The following is a 17,509-nucleotide window of genomic DNA, read 5'->3' as shown; positions in this document are numbered from 1 at the left end:
TCAGCTGGTGCTGAAACACGATACGGTCTCCCGTGGCGTGGGAGAGAACTGAGGAGTTTCTGCTTGAAAGTGCGTGGGTGCGCTGTGTGAAGGTCCAAGAAGGGTCGGGAATGCGGGGAGGAAAGTGAGCGTGTTGTGTACAGTGCAGGGCGTCTGAGGTTGCGGTGGGGCGGCAGGCGGGCAACTCATACTTACCTGGCAGGGGAGATACCATGATCACGAAGGTGGTTTTCCCAGGGCGAGGCTTATCCATTGCAGTCCGGATGTGCTGACCCCTGCGATTTCCCCAAATGTGGGAGGAAACTCGACTGCATAATTTGTGGTAGTGGGGGACTGCGTTCGCGCTTTCCCCTGGTTTATTCTTTGTGGCTAAAAGCAGGTAACAGTGGTCTGTAGTTGTAACCTTAGGAGTGTTGTTGAATGTGGTTGCTCAATAAAGAGTACCAGGACCGTCTTTTCGCTTGTCGAGAGACTTTCCTGAGGCGCGAGATACAGCCAGAGAGGTCCGTTTCTGGGCTAGGCCCACGAAATCAGGATGGCGCCGCGTGGCGGACTTCTCGAAGTCTGCCGGTCTTGGGCGGCTCTGCTACTACCTGTTTTCCACCCGTGTCCTGCTTTCGGAGGCTTCAGGTCTTGCGTGGTCAGTTGCCTTGCTTACTTTGCACGCACTAGTCTTTCCTGGAGATAGTGCTTAAATACCATCCCACCCCACCCTTCTCACCCAAGCGGCCTCTTCGCGTGTCTGGATCCAGTTCTCTCTTCACCCCCGCCTTTTCTCTCTAGGCCTTCTCCTGTTACCTTCCCAGTCAGAAAGCCGTACGTCTGTTTCAGCCTCGATTGTGCACCTGAAATGCTTCAGTAGTTGGCAAACTAGGAAACCTCCTTAACATCCCTTCTTAATTGCAGTAGAAGTCGCACCTAACGTTTTTTTGTTCTGTTTTGTTCTTTTCTTTCGGTCAAAAGTAGTTTTCCTTTTCTTCCTATGTGAAAACATTGAACTACAGATTAGAAGAAAACCCCAGGTCGAGTTGTCGGCAGTTTTGTGGGCTATTCGACAACCCCTTTCTCAGGATGTGTTGTGCTCACTTCTGATTCACAAAGTCCTGCTGGCAAATAGAAACCACTGGGCCAAACAGAAAAGGCGGACCATGGCGGGAAGGGCTGTCCTCCCCCTCGTGGCTGCCTCGGGGACCGCACGCGTCCATCCGCTCAGCCCCAAGAAGCCTCTGAGATCGGAGGAGGTGCTGGGAGTGGGGTGATGCAAAGAAAACTAACCAAAAAGCACACAGGATGCAGATCGAGGATCTAGATCATTGAAAGTGAAAGTAGAACATCCTACTCTATCTCCCCAACAGCGGGAGATTTCCTTGCTCAAATATGAAATATCTGCACCAAGACCAAGGTTAATTTTTAGTGGCTTACTGATGCGCCGAAGAATTGATGCTTTTGAACTGTGGTGTTGGAGAAGACTCTTGAGAGTCCCTTGGACTGCAAGGAGATCCAACCAGTCCATTCTGAAGGAGATCAGCCCTGGGTGTTCTTTGGAAGGAATGATGATGCTAAAGCTGAAACGCTAGTACTTTGGCCACTTCATGCGAAGAGTTGACTCGTTGGAAAAGACTCTGATGCTGGGAGGGATTGGGGGCAGGAGGAGAAGGGGACGACAGAGGATGAGATGGCTGGATGGCATCAGCGACTCGATGGACGTGAGTTTGAGTGAACTCCGGGAGATGGTGATGGACAGGGAGGCCTGGCGGGCTGCGATTCATGGGGTCGCAAAGAGTCGGACACGAATGAGCGACTGAACTGAACCGATGAGAAAACCGGTTTCAGGAGTGTTTAACAGATTTCCTCACCCTCAAGGTTGTGCACGCCGTTAGGCTCTGGACCCCTGATGGAGGAGTTTCTGACCCAAAGAAGCCGATCAGTAAACAATACCGTGAGGAGGACCGGCTTGGGTATTGGTTTCCAGGCCTGTCAGACACACCGAGGTTATTAGGAAGACATTGGGGGTGGGTCTGCAGTTAGGAACGCAGCTTCCGGGGGGTGCGGGGTGGGGCCTCCTTTTCAATCATGTTGCCACCACTGGCCTTCCGGTTTGACCTTGGGCCGACTCCCATTTGCTAGGCCAATTTTGCAAGTGTCATATGAAAGTAATAGTCATAAAGTACTTCATAAAGTTCTTGTGTAGATTAAATGGGATAATCAAAAATACACCTGTGGCTTATATTACTTTGAATGGATTATGTCCTGATAGGAAACAATCAAAGATGAACTTGTAACTCTGCAATAAATTGTCTTTGTGAATGTAACATCCATTCAAAGTAAATTCGTATTAAAGAATTTTAAAAATGTAAATGGAATTTGTAAAGCATAAGCCCACAAAAAGGGACTTGCTTGTAGCAGCTTTGTTCGTAATAGTCCCCAAATTGAAAACATTTCAAATGTCCATCATGAGGTGAATAGATATATAGGATTGTGACATATTCACTCAAAGGAATAGTACTCCTCGCTAAAGTGGTACAAATACCTGATACATGGCAACAGTCTGGATTACTCTCAAACGCATCATGCTGAGTGAGGGGAAAAGAACATACTCTGTGGTTCCATTTATGTGAATTTCGAGAACTGAAAAATCGATCCACAGAGACAGGACCGAGATCACTGATGACCTGCGTCAGGGAGCCGCAGGGGGACTGACTGCAAAGGGGCACAGAGGACAGTCTGGACTTCTGGAGATATTCTTTTTCCTTGAACAGGATAGTGGTTCCATGGGTACGTTCGTTTGTCAAAAGTCATCAAACTTGAAATGGATGCGTTGTATTATTTTCAAATTATACCTTAAGACGTTTGATTTTTAAAAGTAATGAGAAGAATCATTCCCAAATTTAATGTCTTAATTAAATTATTATTATAAGCCTTAGGGAATCCTTTCAGAAAAGCATCTCTCGTGTAGACAATTTAATTGAAAGTTCAACAATTTCTTCATTTTTCTTTATTTTTCTTCCATGAAATTTATGCACTATTAAGTTGAATGCTTAAAAATAGAATCTATAAGAGCTCTATTTTATAAAAGTATGGTGGTGGTTTAGTCACTAAGTCGTGTCCAACTCTTGTGACCCCGTGGACTGTAGCCTGCCAGGCTCCTCTGTCCATGGGATTCTCCAGGCAAGAATACTGGAGAGGGTTGCCATTTCCTTCTCCAGGGGATCGTCCCGACCCAGGAATCAAACCCGGGTGTCCTGCATTGCGGGCAGATTCTTTACCAACTGAGCTACGATGTATTTTTTTCCTCTCTGTTGATATACCGAAATGACTCCGTCAATATGTAACTACCTTAACAGAAGTTATTTTTGAATTTAACATGTCTCAAAGTTTTACATATTTGTATTTTCTGCATCATTTTAATTTTATAAACTAAGCATATATATGTTTTGCCAAAACTTAGAATAACAGTAGTTAATTCCGGGGGTCGGGACTACGGGTGGCAGCTTATTTTCTTACATACATATATTTAGACAGAGTGCCTGAAGAACTGTGGGCGGAGGTTCGTAACACTGTACAGGAGGCAGTGATCAAAACCATCGCCAAGAAAAAGAAATGCAAAAAGGCAAAATGGTTGTCTGAGGAGGCCTTACAAATAGCTGAGAAAAGAAAGGAAGCGAAAGGCAAAGGAGAAAAGGAAAGATATACCCATCTGAATGCAGAGTTCCAAAGAATAGCAAGGAGAGATAAGAACGCCTTCCTCAGGGAAAGACTAGAGATCTCTTCAAGAAAATTAGAGCTACCAAGGGAACATTTCATGCATGGATGGACACAATTAAGCACAGAAACGGTATGGGCCTAACAGGAGCAGAAGATATTAAGAAGAGGTGGCAAGAATACACAGAAGAACTATACAAAAGAGATCTTCATGACCCAGATAACCACGATGGTGTGATCACTGACCTAGAGCCGGACATCCTGGAGTGTGTAGTCAAGTGGGCCTTAGGAAGCATCACTACGAACAAAGCTAGTGGAGGTGATGGAATTCCAGCTGAGCTATTTCAAATCCTAAAAGATGATGCCGTGAAAGTGCTACACTCATTATTCCGGCAAATTTGGAACACTCAGCAGTGGCCAACAAAGGTCTGTCTAGTCAAAGCTATGGTTTTTCCAGTAGTCGTGTATGGATGTGAGAGTTGGACCATCAAGAAAGCAGAGTGCCGAAGAACTGAAGCTTTTGAACGGTGGTGTTGGAGAAGACTCTTGAGAGTCCCTTGGACTGCAAGGAGACCCAACCAGTCAATCGTAAAGGAAATCAGCCCCAAATATTCTTCGGAAGGACTGATGCTGAAGTGGAAGCTCCAATACTTTGCCCACCTGATGCGAAGAACTGACTCGCTGGAAAAGCCCCTGTCGCTGGGAAAGATCGAAGGCAGGAGGAGAAGGGGACGACAGAGGACGAGATGGTTGGATGGCGTCACTGGCTGGATGGACTTGAGTTTGAGCAAGCTCCGGGAGTTGGCGATGGACGGGGAAGCCTGTTGGACACGACTGAGCAACTGAACTGAATGCCTGTTACGTGACTCCTCTTGGGTGTTTTTTCAAAAGAAATATACGGACTTAAATTTCTTGTCAAGCATCTTTACGGTTTGTGTTCCTCTTTGGTAGGATATCCTGTGGAGCCAGGAAGGCTTCAGTTCAAATTCCTGCTTTCAAATCCCACTCACTGACTGACTTGACAAGTTACTTAACCTTTCTATGTCTCAGGTTCCTCATATGTGAAATGAGGATGATGACATGATGCAAGCCTTTTGAAAGGATTAAGTGAGTAAACCCACTTAAAACTTGTAGACCATGCCTGGGCACTTGGCGCTTTGCATGTCTTCACTGGGTGTAAGCTCTTGCATTTTGGGAGCAACACTGCATAAAGATTGGGTGTGATTTTATTTGTTACTGACACTTTTCAGTGACTGTGAACCTTCCTAGAGAGACGAAAGCAGTGACCTCCTGGGCTGAGAGGATCTGCCAGTTTGTTTACCACCTCATGTGATCAGCTCATCAAAGGGGGACTAATGGTCCAATTGCTTGCTTCGAGAATGCCCCCCCATCCTTTTTTTTTTTTTTTTTTACGGTTTTACAGTGGAAAACATTCCTACACATGGTACTAGACCCAAAATTTTAAAAGCTTGGCACATATAATTACATAAAAATTTAAGTTGGACACACAAGCAGTGAGTTTTACTCATATAATAGATAGGTATACATTATATGCAGTAATATATGTACATATATATTATATACAGTTATATATATATATATATATATATATATATATATATATATACACACAGAGAGAGAGAGAGAGAGAGAGAGGGAGAAAGTCAATTACATATGCCCCAAAACTTGTTATGGGAGAAAGTGGACCCTGATCCCATCCCACATTTCTTTTTTTTCCAAGAATAAACACTTTCGGTTCAGGTAACCAACTGTTTGGCTATTTATCTCCTTATCTCTAAATAAATACTGACGCTCCGGTTTTCCAGTTTCCCACCCCAGGCCCTGCAGACCGGCCTGCAAAGGGGAAAAGTGGAGTGTGTGCGGTTCCCTGCCCGCCAGTCATCCCCAAAGCAGCCGCCAGGACTTCCACTCACCTGCAGACTCTGCACAGCCCACCTCACCGGCTCCGCACGGAACCCGCGAAGGAAACTTGGCCAGGACAAATGCCAGGCCAGCAGCTTTGCGATTGAGGGTGAACCGGGTTCCCGGACGCGTCAGTAAAGGGTGGGAACTGCTCCAGAGTGAGGCGCTCGCTCTGGTCGCCCCAACTCAGCGACCGTCCCCGCCGCGGTACCCGCCCGCTCCTCTCCCTTCCAGTCCCTTTCTCCCTTCTGGCTCATCCTCTCTTCTCTCCTGCCCTTGCCCTTCCTCGGATCTTTTCGCCGGCCTCACACCTTTCTTTTCCCGTCCTCCAAAGACAGCTGCGTCATTGAGTCCTTTGTAACCGCTGAAAGTTCCAAAATACAAGCATCAGAGAGATGCTCCTCAGCACCGCGAAGGGAGCACTTTCACTGGCTTTTCAAGTCCATCACGGGCCTCATCCATATTTTTCTCCCGAGCAGTAGAGGACACAAGTGGGGCGTCTTCTCGGTGGAGCAGAGTCCCGGCAGGACGAAGGGGGCCCGGCCGGGGGTGCGGACTCCGAGCGGCTCGTCGCGCCTTCGGCCCCGGAGCAGCCTGGCCGGGCGGCCGTGGGTCAGGGACCTGGGGTCTCCTCAGACGCCGGAATCCGCGACTCCCGCTCCTCTTTCGGGCTGAGCTTGGGACCAGAGGACGCGATTTCCAGGAGTCAAGGTTCAAATCTTGGCCGAACAGCGGCTTTGCGTGCCCAGCGGAGACTTAGGAGCGAGAAACTCTGAATAAAATCATAATAAACTGGGACAAGATCAATTAATATTCGGAATGATAGAGAGCCTGAATAAAACACAGTTCATTCCAGTCAGGTCTGGAACCTTCCACCCGAAAGCTGCCATCCTGGTTGATCAGCGACATCGCAGCCCCTCCCCGCCGCCATTTACGCACCGGGACTACCGTGCAGTTACAAGGCGTGCGGTGTGAAGCCCCCTCGTGGGGCAGGACTCGGTGGGCGCAGCCTCTGCCTTTTACCCCCGAGACCCAGGGGACCCGACGAGGGAGCGGCACTGGCTGGGTCGCTGCGCCTCTGGCCGAGGGGGGCGGGGCGGGGAGCAGGAGAGGCGCCGGCCCTCCGATGCCCAGGGATGGGCAGAGCCGCCCGGGCCCAGCGAGGACGCCCCCGGTCCCGGTCGGTCCCACACCTGTCCGCAGGGTCCGTGTGAGCTACGCCGCTGGGGGTCGCGGGAGCCGGAAAGCAGGTCCTATGAGGGGAGTAAAACGTGTCCTTCTTGTAGTTAAACAGAAAGGTCCCACCGAGATTTGAACTCGGATCGCTGGATTCAGAGTCCAGAGTGCTCACCATTACACCATGGAACCCCTTTGAAAGCCAACTTCCTTCCATCGCCAGAGAAGGGTACCTGCTTCTTTAGGCTCCATACTCCCCACCCATAATCTCAGGGAAGTTCTTCCAAGGACCCGACAAGATCTGAATACGGATGACCCGCTTTGGTGTTCATCCCTCTTTGATTTCCCTCTGCTCCTCTCCTTTGACTGACATCTCTCAGTTCACTGGCACCTCAGAAAATGAAGTAAACGTTCCACTCTGGGTTTCTGGTCAGGGAAGGGCCCCTTAAGTCACCCTCATCAACCGCATATTCTGCCTCGGTTTGCCAGAGTGTCCCATGCTGAGGTAAAATTTCTGCAAATAAGAGTGTTATTTTCCTTTCCTTTGCCTTCACCCTTTCCCCAGAGCCCAGAGAGGGCAGGTGATCGTCAGGGCAGGAGGTGGGATCTCCTGGGTCCCTTGGCTTTCTTGTAGCACCCATTACACTCCAAAGCCGCCGCCTCCGCCTCTTATGTGTAATATATAAAGTGTGTGGAGCGCAAATGAAGGCAGGAGAACTCTCCTTTTCTTCTCCATACAGTTCTGATTTGGGGGGTAAGCTTTTCTCCCAAAATTTGTCAGGTTTACAGTATAAGGAAAGATGAACATTTACACAAAACCCTCAGACAAACCAGGCCGAAAGCACCTGGGGTGGCTCAAAATCAACCACGTGTCGTGGAGCCCACGAGGCAGGGCTCTGACACTTAAGCAGTCACAGATTCTTGTCAGAGCTTGGTCACGTCAGTTTCATTCCAATTTCTTAACATATCCAGAAATGGCACGATTTAAAAAAGAAGAGTGTACACATATTTAGAAGGTATGTATCCAAGTTGTCTTACAGTGTAGACAGTATTTATGTACACAAAATACCACCACACTAAATATTTACATGTATAACAAGTATACATCCACATGATGTCTCAAAGTAATAATCTTTACTTCTTCATTCTATCCCAGAGCCATTTCTTCCCTCATCCAATACACAGAACAGAAAAAAAAACAGCATCTGAAGAAGAGAGCTGCAGCCCAAAGAAAGGAGTCGGAAAGGTGGCCAGTGTTGCCTGGAGACACGTATTTGTTTCCCAGAGACTGGAACAGAGGTTGACACAGGAGGAAGGAGACAAAGGGGAGGCTCCTCTTAGGAGGAGGAAGTTCACAGCTCCGGGATGAAAAGATGAAACTTCCTTTTGGAAAATCAAGAAGCTGAGGGGTAACTAACAACACAAAGTGCTCCTCCAGGAGCCCTTGAAGGTCGGTCAAAGTTTATGAGTGCAAGGACCAGTAATGGTCTCTGGCTGATACAGAAGAAATGCACAGAAAGTATGTTGACAGATCACGGAATGGCCAGGAAACCTAGAGAAGCAGGCTCTCACAAGGGGCAGGGAGAAAAATCAAATGAGGTTAGAACCGCAATGGGTGGAGAGACGGTCTTTGAGGGACGAAAGCCTGGGTGTTGGATCTGAGAGCTAAGGAGCTGGTGGGGATGTGGTGGGAGCTGCCTGTGCTGGGGGCCAGTGAACGGAACTACCCTGGGGACGTAACTCCTCCTCCTCCCTCTCCTCCACTGCCGCTTCCCTCTCGCTGGTCCTCCCGCTGTATCCTGGTCCTCCCTTTGTACGGCTCCACCTCTCTCTCATCTCCCCTTCTTCCTTGCTCTCTTTCTCCTCATCTCCCCTTCTTCCTCGCTCTCTTTCTCCTCATCCCCTGTTTGCAGCTCCTTCCCTTCCCATTCCGCCCTGTCTTTCTGGACCTCCTTCTTCTGTCGCTAGCGCTCCTCCACCACCTCCGATTTCCACAGTTGGGAGGAGGATGCGGGAATATTTCCCACCATCCCAGGAAGCACGAATACCTTGCTCTCTGGGCAGGACACTCTGAGGGTCTCTGGGAGACTGAGTGAGGAGGCCCTCAAGTTGTTCTCGGCGAGGGGACACAAGAGCGACCGTCACCAGATCCCTGCCCTCCTGGAGCTCCCTTGAAACCAAAGAAGGCAGTGGGAGGACCCCACCGGTCCCAGAGGGGTGCCTCTCCAAAGGGTGCGCAAAGGCTCGTTTCCCCCACCGCTCCGTACTCTTCTCATTTCCTCCAACCTGCACATGGGTCCCCGTCTAGCAAGCAGAGAACTGGCGATCAAGGGGGTGGTCTGGCCACAGCGGAGCAAACCGCAAGAGCAATCAGTTTACAGAAATTTCTAGAAGCAGAAGGCGACTTTCAGGTAAAATAAATAAGGATCGTGGTTGTCAAAAGATTCAGAGGATTATGATAATAGTATTTATGATTTTGCTGCCTATAGCATTATTGATCCAGTAGTTTCTAAACCGAGGCACATCTGACAACAGCAGCGTGAAGAAGAATGCTCTTATTGCTCCCATTTTGCACAAGAAAGTAGGGAGATACCCAAAGTTTTCTTTATTTGTTCAAGGCCACACAGGGCAGAACCATTTTTACAACCCAGAGCTTGTGCTCCTGAGCACAGATTCGTTGGGTCTTTCTTCTCAGATGTGGCTGTGTCAACATCTCTCAGTTGGAGGGATGGGAAGAAGAGCAAGAAGAAGAGAGAAGGCAAGAGAAGGAGCAGGGACCGGTGGAAGCACAAATTCTTTGATCCTGCCCTCCCTGGCCTTCCCCTCTCAGCTTTCCCCTCCCCTCCTCGTCTTGCCTCCTGCTTTCCTGCGGGCACCAGCTTTTTCCTTCCTTCCCCACCCTGTTACCGGACTGGGACAATGCTCCTCTCTCGGGATCCCTGCCCAAGATCCTGACAGGTCTCAATGCCTTCCTCCCAAACCCACCTTCCCAGCTTGGCATTCACTTCCCGCCCTTTCCCGCTCCCACGTGGACCCCACAGGACGCAGCCTACCCAGCTGGGCACAGCCGGAGCACCCGAGACCTTTCCGTTGCCCGCCTCACGGGATGCCGCGAAATCTAACAACCGGCATAAAGGCATTTCAAAAGAACTTTTCGCTCTTCGAAAACTTTTCCGTATTTCCATTCTCAGGGGTCTTAATGGGACGAAGGGCTAAAGACGACAATGTATATTCATCCAAGTCCTAGAGCGTCCCGGTGAGTGCCAGACCCTGTCCTGGGCGTGCGGACACGGGGCGACCATCCCCACGACCTCTGTCCTGGTGGAAATCGCCTGGTGGACACAGGAAACCTAAGCACAACCTCGGCCCCGGAGGCCTTTGCCAGGGTGGGCAAACTCTCATTCATTGAGTGTAGGCGAGGATACGGGAAGAGCCATCATGGGAGCCCACCGGGTGTTCAGCTGTCCTTGGATCTCGTTCGATTCAGGCCCGGAGGGTCCGAACCCTGGATCCCGGTATCTCTGAGGGCGCTGGCATCTGTGGCGGGTAGGGGGCAAGGACGTGGTGCCGTATCCCTGGGGGCAGGGGACTTACCCTGGGAATGAGTACGTGTCTACTCCATACAGAGTCCAGAAAAGGCCTGTAGTGCTGTCTCTGTGGCGCAATCGGTTAGCGCGTTCGGCTGTTAACCGAAAGGTTGGTGGTTCGAGCCCACCCAGGGACGGTGGGGTGAGATTTTAGAGACCACCAAAGAGACTCCCTTTTGCCAAGAGGACACCGGAGAAGGGCTGCGGCGAGCCGGCTTGCGGAGAAAGAGCACAGAAGTCAGGTGCAAAGGAGCAGCGGGGAGGGCGGGTCCCGGGTGGATTGGAAGCGTCGGTCATTCCTGAGAGCCCAGAGCGCTGACCGCCGGCGCCGTGAAAAGGGTCACCGAGGCGCGGGTCCGCAGGGGCGGAGGGACGGCGTCCACGCTGCTGGGCTGCGGGGTCTCCTGGGCCTCGGGCGCACCCCCCACCCCCTGCGGCTTCCCGGAGCCGGGGAGTCGGCGGGGGGGGGGGGGGGGAGGGGAGGTGGGGGGGGGGAGGGGAGGTGGGGGGAGGGGCGGTGGTGGGCGACCCCTGCGATCGGGTGCGGAGCTTAGGGTCTGACGACTCTGGGTTGGGTGCGGGAACCCGAAGGCAGCCTGTGGGGGCCCGAGGGTCCTCACTTGGGGGGAGAGGAGGAACCCTAAAGCAGAGCCCTCGGGAGCCGCCGTCTCCGTGCCTGAGAGAGCCTGGGGCTTCAAGGTTCCCGTTTGAGTGTTAAAAACTGGTGGTCTAGATACCGATGGCGGGACCTCGGGTTTTCATGGATACGGTGTTAAGCGGTACCGGTTGTCCTGTTTCCGTAGTGTAGTGGTTATCACGTTCGCCTCACACGCGAAAGGTCCCCGGTTCGAAACCGGGCGGAAACAGACCGCTTATTTTCTTCCCACCCCGCCCTCTCCTACCGAGATTTGTTTTCTGATTGGCAAAACCACAAGGTTCCAAAGGCTCGGGGTGAAGCAGAGGACGTAGCTGTAGGAGGAGTTGGTGACCACCTGGAAGTCTACTCAGCACTAGCAAGCAGCCCTCCTTTCTCTGCTCCGAGTCCCTGTGAATCCAGGCCCAGTTCATCCCCGGGGCGGGCAAGGACAAGACTGACTTCGAGTCACCCTTACGTCCTGAAACCCCGAGCCTTGGCTCCCTGTCGGGCCCCTGGGTCTCCTCCACGTGTTCACAGATTGTCTCTGAAAACCATGGAGTTCATTCCCGTGACGCTCACTTGCTTTCCCCCACCTCGGAACACCTGAGGAGCAGTTTTATCTCCCTGGTAGAAGAAAAGAGACCGCACCAAGGTCTCACCGTGGGCTCCAGCCAAAGACACGGAAGTGAAGAATTTAAGGCTCCACGAACTGAGCCGGTCGCGGAGGGAAAGGAACCGGTACCCGTGCGGTCGTCAGGAGAGGCCCCGGAGCCAGGTCAGAGATCTGGAGGTAGACGGATCCGCTCATCACCCGCTGAAAGCCAAGTCGAGTCCCTGACTCGAGGGAATACCGAGGTTCACAAAGAGAGCATGCCCTGGGCTCGGCAGCACACAGCGCTAGAGCTGGACCAGGAGGGACCCAACCGGATAGTTTGTGACCTGGTCTCAGAACGAGAAGCGTCTCCCAGGAACGGGGATTTGAAGGGCTGCGAGCCTTGCACAGCTGCATACAGCCGTGGGGGCGCTGGGACATTTCCTTTCCTGTTCTCTGCATCTCTGGTTTCATCTTTGCACTCTCAGTTTTCACCTGGACAGCCAAGTCCACTTTCCTCCGCGGTTCCCTGGTGGTCTAGTGGCTAGGATTCGGCGCTTTCACCGCCGCGGCCCGGGTTCGATTCCCGGTCAGGGAAAGCTGTTTTCTTCTCCATTCCTCGATGTCTTCCTGTCCAGATCAGAATTGTCTTTTGCTTCAAGGTCCAGTGCAGTAGAGCGTCTGCACTGAGTCCCGGCCTCAGGGTCCTTGACATCAGGCAGGCTGGAGGAGACTCCCCGGATGCAGTGAACAGCCTGGGCTGCCCAGCTCTCCTCTCCACTCTTTTCTCTCTGCTTGTTAGAAACCCAGAGTCTTCCTTACAGAGTTTTCATCCAAAGAGAATCAGGGACTCGAGTTCCAAAGATTCATTCAAAACCAAACCCCAAACCCTCCAAAACATACATCCAAGTTACAAGAATAGTAACATCGTGTATTCTGTACTCAGCCGCACAGTTCACATTTTCCCACGTTTGCTTTGTCACTCTCTCCATGGAAACCTGAAATCCATTCTCTTTAGGATGCGGAGAAGCTTCCGGGGGAGTTCGATTCGGATCTCCAGGAAGTGCAGGCCAGGCATGCTCTGCGCTTGTAGGAATACCCCACCCCACCCCCACCCCCAACCCCAGGACCGTCTGCTATCCGGACTCCTCCGGGTCGTCTTGATGGACAGTGGGGTCTTGGGTCAGCCTGAGCGCTAGAACCACCTGCCTCGGGAAGACCCATGGGGAAGTGCAGCTGCCCCCTTGGCTCTTGCCTGGCTCTCTGTGCCCAGAACACAAAGGGGAAGCCTTCTTTCCTGTGGTGGGAGGATGAGTGGACCAGGTGGGAGATGCATCAGAGGGAGGGGAAGTATTCTCGAGAGCTTTCCGGAATTGTCTGCTTGGGTGGCTGTCCTGGGATAATGGTGTTTTGTGTAGTCTTCTCCTGGTCTTGACCCAGTCTCAGGTCCGATGTGATTCACCGTTCTCATCTTTCCGTTTTCCCGAGGCTTTGGAACCGGCACCGTTTCTCTGCGGAGCAGGAGGCACGTCCTGGGAATTCTTGTCTCCAGCACAAAGAGTCGAGGGGGCCCGGTGTGGTCCTGTCTCTGTGGCGCAATCGGTTAGCGCGTTCGGCTGTTAACCGGAAGGTTGGTGGTTCGAGCCCACCCAGGGACGGGCGGTCGAGGTTTTAGAACCCATTCGAGGTTTTCCGTGCCGACGACCATTCAAGCGGTTCTTGGCCCACACAAAAATATGCTCTCCTGCATTCGGGGTCCGGACTGCTGCCAGTCTGGGCCACCTCACCTTTCCCACCCTGTACTCTGCAAGTGCAAGTGTATTCCTATTCACTCATACTTGCCTAAGGCAGGACCTCCTGAGACAGATCAAGGGATCCAGTTTCTGGTGGGGTCAAGTCTTTATTCTGCCAAGTACATAGACTTAGACAAGTAAGTTATACCTTATGTGCCCCAGGTTTTTCACCTGTAAAAGGAGGCCAGCACTTAGCAATTGTTCTGTCAATAATGTTATCAGTGAACCCACCGTCATCATTAGCCTCTGCATTATTTTTCAGAAAGGCATTTCCTACATGGTTCATGTATTATTTGGTTTCATGGTTTTATGATGACAGATATGCTGCAACCATCATTATTGTACTCACACTTCTGACCATTCGTGCAGGTATTTATTTCCACAGTGTAGAAACCTGGAAGTGCAGTCGCTTCCTTGAGTGTTTATATGCTTCTTAAGTTGGTAAGTCCTGCAACTTTGCCTTCCACAGAAGCGGGACTGAGTCGTATTTCAAATTATTTCCCAGTCGTTCGGTGTCCCTTTCTTCAATTACTTTGGCAACACAACAATTTTTCTATACATCTCTCTATGATTCTCTTAACTAACAAAGGGAGCAGTGGCCTCCTGACCCAACTAAGGGGAAAGACAATAGAGGGACGCTGTGGCATTACACAGAGGTGCTCTACTGCTTATGGTGGAGAGTTAGTCACTGACCACTTTTAAAGTCCTCCAGTAACTGTCCATTGTTTTGTCCGGTGACCTGGTCAACCGGGTCCAGAGAAGATGGCCAGGATGGCCTCTTTCTGCCGAGCAACTTATCCAAAGAGAAGACTCTCACTGATCCCAGAGCCTTTTTCCTTCTCCCCTTTCTTCTTTTATTTACAAACTTTGGTTACACTTTTAACGTGAGGAAAGAAAATTCGGTGCCTGTCCCTCCTCCTATAAAGTGGGGTGTTACCACGGAACACCCCATTTACTTTATTCCTTGACAGTTTTTTGGTTTGGTTATTTTTTGGAAGAGTCGGACACGACCGAGCGACTGAACGGGAACTGATAAAAGTTAGCCCATCACATGGGCTAACTCACATGTCGTGAGAGCCCGCGGAATCCTGCCCCTCGCAGGCTCCTGCTTCAGGCCCGGACCCTTAGAGCCATTGGCTCCTGTTTGCGCTGTTCTTCTATTAAATCTTATGTGCAGAGACTGTGCGTTTTGACGTTTTTGTACCGTGTGGTTTGGGGACAAATATGTTCTCTCTCTGATTTGTTCATCACTGATAAGATGGCGCTCGCTAGTGGCGAAGAACCTGCCTGCCATTGCGGAAGATGTTAAGTTACATGGTGTTCGATCCCTGGGTCAGGAAGACCCCCTGGAGTAGGGCACGGCAACGCACTCCAGTATTCTTGCCTGGAGAATCCCATCTGACAGAGGAGCCTGGCAGGATACCGTCCATAGGGTTGCACAGGGTCTGGACACGACTGAAGCGATTCAGCGCGCATACCCGCAATTTCTCCTATCAATGTGGGAATCTGGTCTCATTTTAGGAAGTGAACCTCTGGGGATAATCCACATTGAGTGGTGGTTGACAGGGGTCCGTTCCCTGTGAGGTAGAAGACAGTTACACTGGACCATGAGGCTTTTTTCATTGCTGCTTGTCTTGATGATTCTGGTATTTCCTGGGATGTGGCACGGCCCCAGTGAGAAGTTGTCCACTTCTCCTCTTTCCACTGTTTGGTCAAATCCAGGTGGGCCCAGTCTATCCTAGTCAAGCACTGCACAAGTGTCGTAAGAGATTAACACAGGAAGGATACTGAATTTTTAGCATGGAACAGACAGTTTCTTTCACTGGTATATGAAAGTTTCTAAATAGCTGAAAATAGTCAACAAGTGAGGTAAGGATTGTTGAAATCAGACTACAGAATGCAGAGGAAAAGACATATCTTTGCAAAGAAGCAATGAAGTCAGCAACGTGAACACTTCTGACAACCCTGCAAATCAAGATTGAATACTTCCAGAACCATAAGCAAGTTCAGCCCTCAAGAAAAAGGAATGACTAGCCATGACTTCAAGCACAGTTTTATACACTGGGGACTCATAAGTGTATTACAGAATTCCTATTTTCCTCAGTGAGATTCCTCCAATATCGCTTAATTGTATTTCATTTTGTTTCTCACACTGGCAAGTGTTGTTAATAAACATCATTGACTCTGCTTTCACCTTAAATAAGGCTCGCTAATTTTTAAAAAAATTTATTTATTTTTGGCTGCCCTGTATTAGTTGCTTTGTGTGGGTTCTCTCTAGTTGGCGCGTGCAGGCTTCTCGTTGCAGTGGCTTCTCCTGTTTCAGAGCACAGAGTCTAGGTGCATGGGCTTCAGTAGTGGCAGCACACAGGCTTGGTAGCGGTGGCTCGAGGGTTTTAGTTGCTCTGTGGCATGTGGAATCTTCCCAGACCAGGGATCGGACCTGTTTCCCCTCCACTGGCAGGCAGATTCCTATCCACTGTACCCCCAGGGAAGTCAAGCAAGGCCCACTGCTTTGATGTATTTTTTTCCCCTGTTTAAATATATTTTCTCAGAAACAAGTCAATACACTTTCTCTCACTCTGGGGAGAACAGACAAGTTAGGCCTCTCAAAATTTAAAGATGTCACTCCTCTTAAGGAAAGTGATAATCAGTTCCGTAAATGTAAAATTAAAAAATGAAGACTTTCTGGAGAAAATACTCTACTGTTTATGCTTCCATGTGGTATTTATATAAGGAAAATTTTGTTGCTAAATTTGTGACAAGGAAAAAAAATAGATTTAACTGTAGATTGAGTAAATGGTCTTGATTACTTGGAACAGCAACCATGAAGGAATGAAATTGATAACAGATTATTCTTAATACTTTTAAACAATTTAAATAACTTACATAATGGCCTTCAAAATGTTTACTCATGTTCGTTTTTTTTTTTTTTTTAATGGAAGCGACTCAGAATAATTACATTGTTTTTCTCATTTTGGTCTAACACCAACTCTATATGTATTTTCAGATTATCTTATAAAGGTGTAGAAAATAATGGTGGTATAATATTTTAGTATTTAAGTCTTGGGTTTATTTAGGTTGAAAATCTGAATTACATTGGACTTCCTAAGTTTCCTATGCTGGTTGTACTGCTCAGATAAGCCAACATAGCCAATGAGTATTTAAACTTCTAAAAGTTTAAATTTATGTCTTGAAGTATACTGAATATACTAATATCTGTAAAGGGGAATGAATAGTTACAATTCTAGACACCAGAGGACTCAATCATTCCCCCTACAATATTTGGTTTATATTTTTAGGTGTCCTGTAATTAATATATGATTCCATATATACACCAATATATGATTCCAACATTCTTGTGTTCCGACATGTGTCTGCTTAAATGACAGATTCATGATCTATAGTTTCCTTTGACTCTATTAAATTGATTTAATGAACGAATCATCTTTCGTTGCCTGCAAGTTTGTTCTCTCTTTGTCCTTTCCATTTGTCCTAATTTCCTGGTAGATTGGCTGACAGCAGAAATACCGCTTTAGTTGGGGAATGCTGTTGTTGTTTACAAATATTTCTATATCTTGTTCGTATATGGCTGATGCCGGGCATATTACTACGTGTTCCCTTGACGAAAGTTCGGTGCAGTGGTTTGTTGTTTTTAGTGCTCTGACATTTCAGAATCATAACCTTAATGTTGTGCGCTGCACAGCTTCTCAAACTTTTTTGAAGCGTCACCTTATTTCTTATTAGGCATCCATTTTTTCGCATGGCACTTGCTTTCTATCATAGCAACTACCAAAATCCAGCTTTGCAGAGATATGATACCATAGTAAAGAGTGTAAAATAGTCTAATGTTGGCAGATTTTACTATGTAGATTACACCTCAATAAACTCAAGAAAGAAAAGTAAAAAGGCAAACAATACCAAAATTTCACAGGATGGAGAGCACTGTAAATTCTTTTTCATTTCTAAAAGGAGTGTTAGTAAGGTCAACAAAGTTGGAGAGGAATTTGGCAGCATCAGCTAAGGGTCGTACATACACTATCACGTGCTGTGGCCCAGAAATCGTACTTTTATCTCTGCTATATATGTGACCTCTGCTGTC

At 49.0% G+C, this 17,509-nt stretch overlaps 6 non-coding genes across 6 annotated transcripts; 5 read left to right on the top strand and 1 right to left on the bottom strand.

Moving 5' to 3' along the window:
* Positions 1-187: 187 nt before the first annotated feature.
* On the top strand, positions 188-354 carry LOC113890634. Its single transcript, XR_003510589.1, has one exon. It is a non-coding gene; the product is annotated as a U1 spliceosomal RNA (small nuclear RNA).
* Positions 355-6,921: 6,567 nt separating this feature from the next.
* Positions 6,922-6,993, bottom strand: TRNAQ-CUG. The gene has a single exon. It is a non-coding gene; the product is annotated as a tRNA-Gln (tRNA).
* A 3,458-nt stretch (positions 6,994-10,451) lies between these two features.
* TRNAN-GUU lies at positions 10,452-10,525 on the top strand. Its single transcript has one exon. It is a non-coding gene; the product is annotated as a tRNA-Asn (tRNA).
* A 656-nt stretch (positions 10,526-11,181) lies between these two features.
* TRNAV-CAC lies at positions 11,182-11,254 on the top strand. Its single transcript has one exon. It is a non-coding gene; the product is annotated as a tRNA-Val (tRNA).
* Positions 11,255-12,143: 889 nt separating this feature from the next.
* On the top strand, positions 12,144-12,215 carry TRNAE-UUC. The gene has a single exon. It is a non-coding gene; the product is annotated as a tRNA-Glu (tRNA).
* Positions 12,216-13,201: 986 nt separating this feature from the next.
* TRNAN-GUU lies at positions 13,202-13,275 on the top strand. The gene has a single exon. It is a non-coding gene; the product is annotated as a tRNA-Asn (tRNA).
* The last annotated feature ends 4,234 nt before the right edge of the window (positions 13,276-17,509 follow it).

This window comes from Bos indicus x Bos taurus, chromosome 3 (assembly GCF_003369695.1).
Source record: "Bos indicus x Bos taurus breed Angus x Brahman F1 hybrid chromosome 3, Bos_hybrid_MaternalHap_v2.0, whole genome shotgun sequence".
Lineage (NCBI taxonomy): Eukaryota > Metazoa > Chordata > Mammalia > Artiodactyla > Bovidae > Bos > Bos indicus x Bos taurus.
This window is presented reverse-complemented; position numbering and strand designations above follow the sequence as displayed.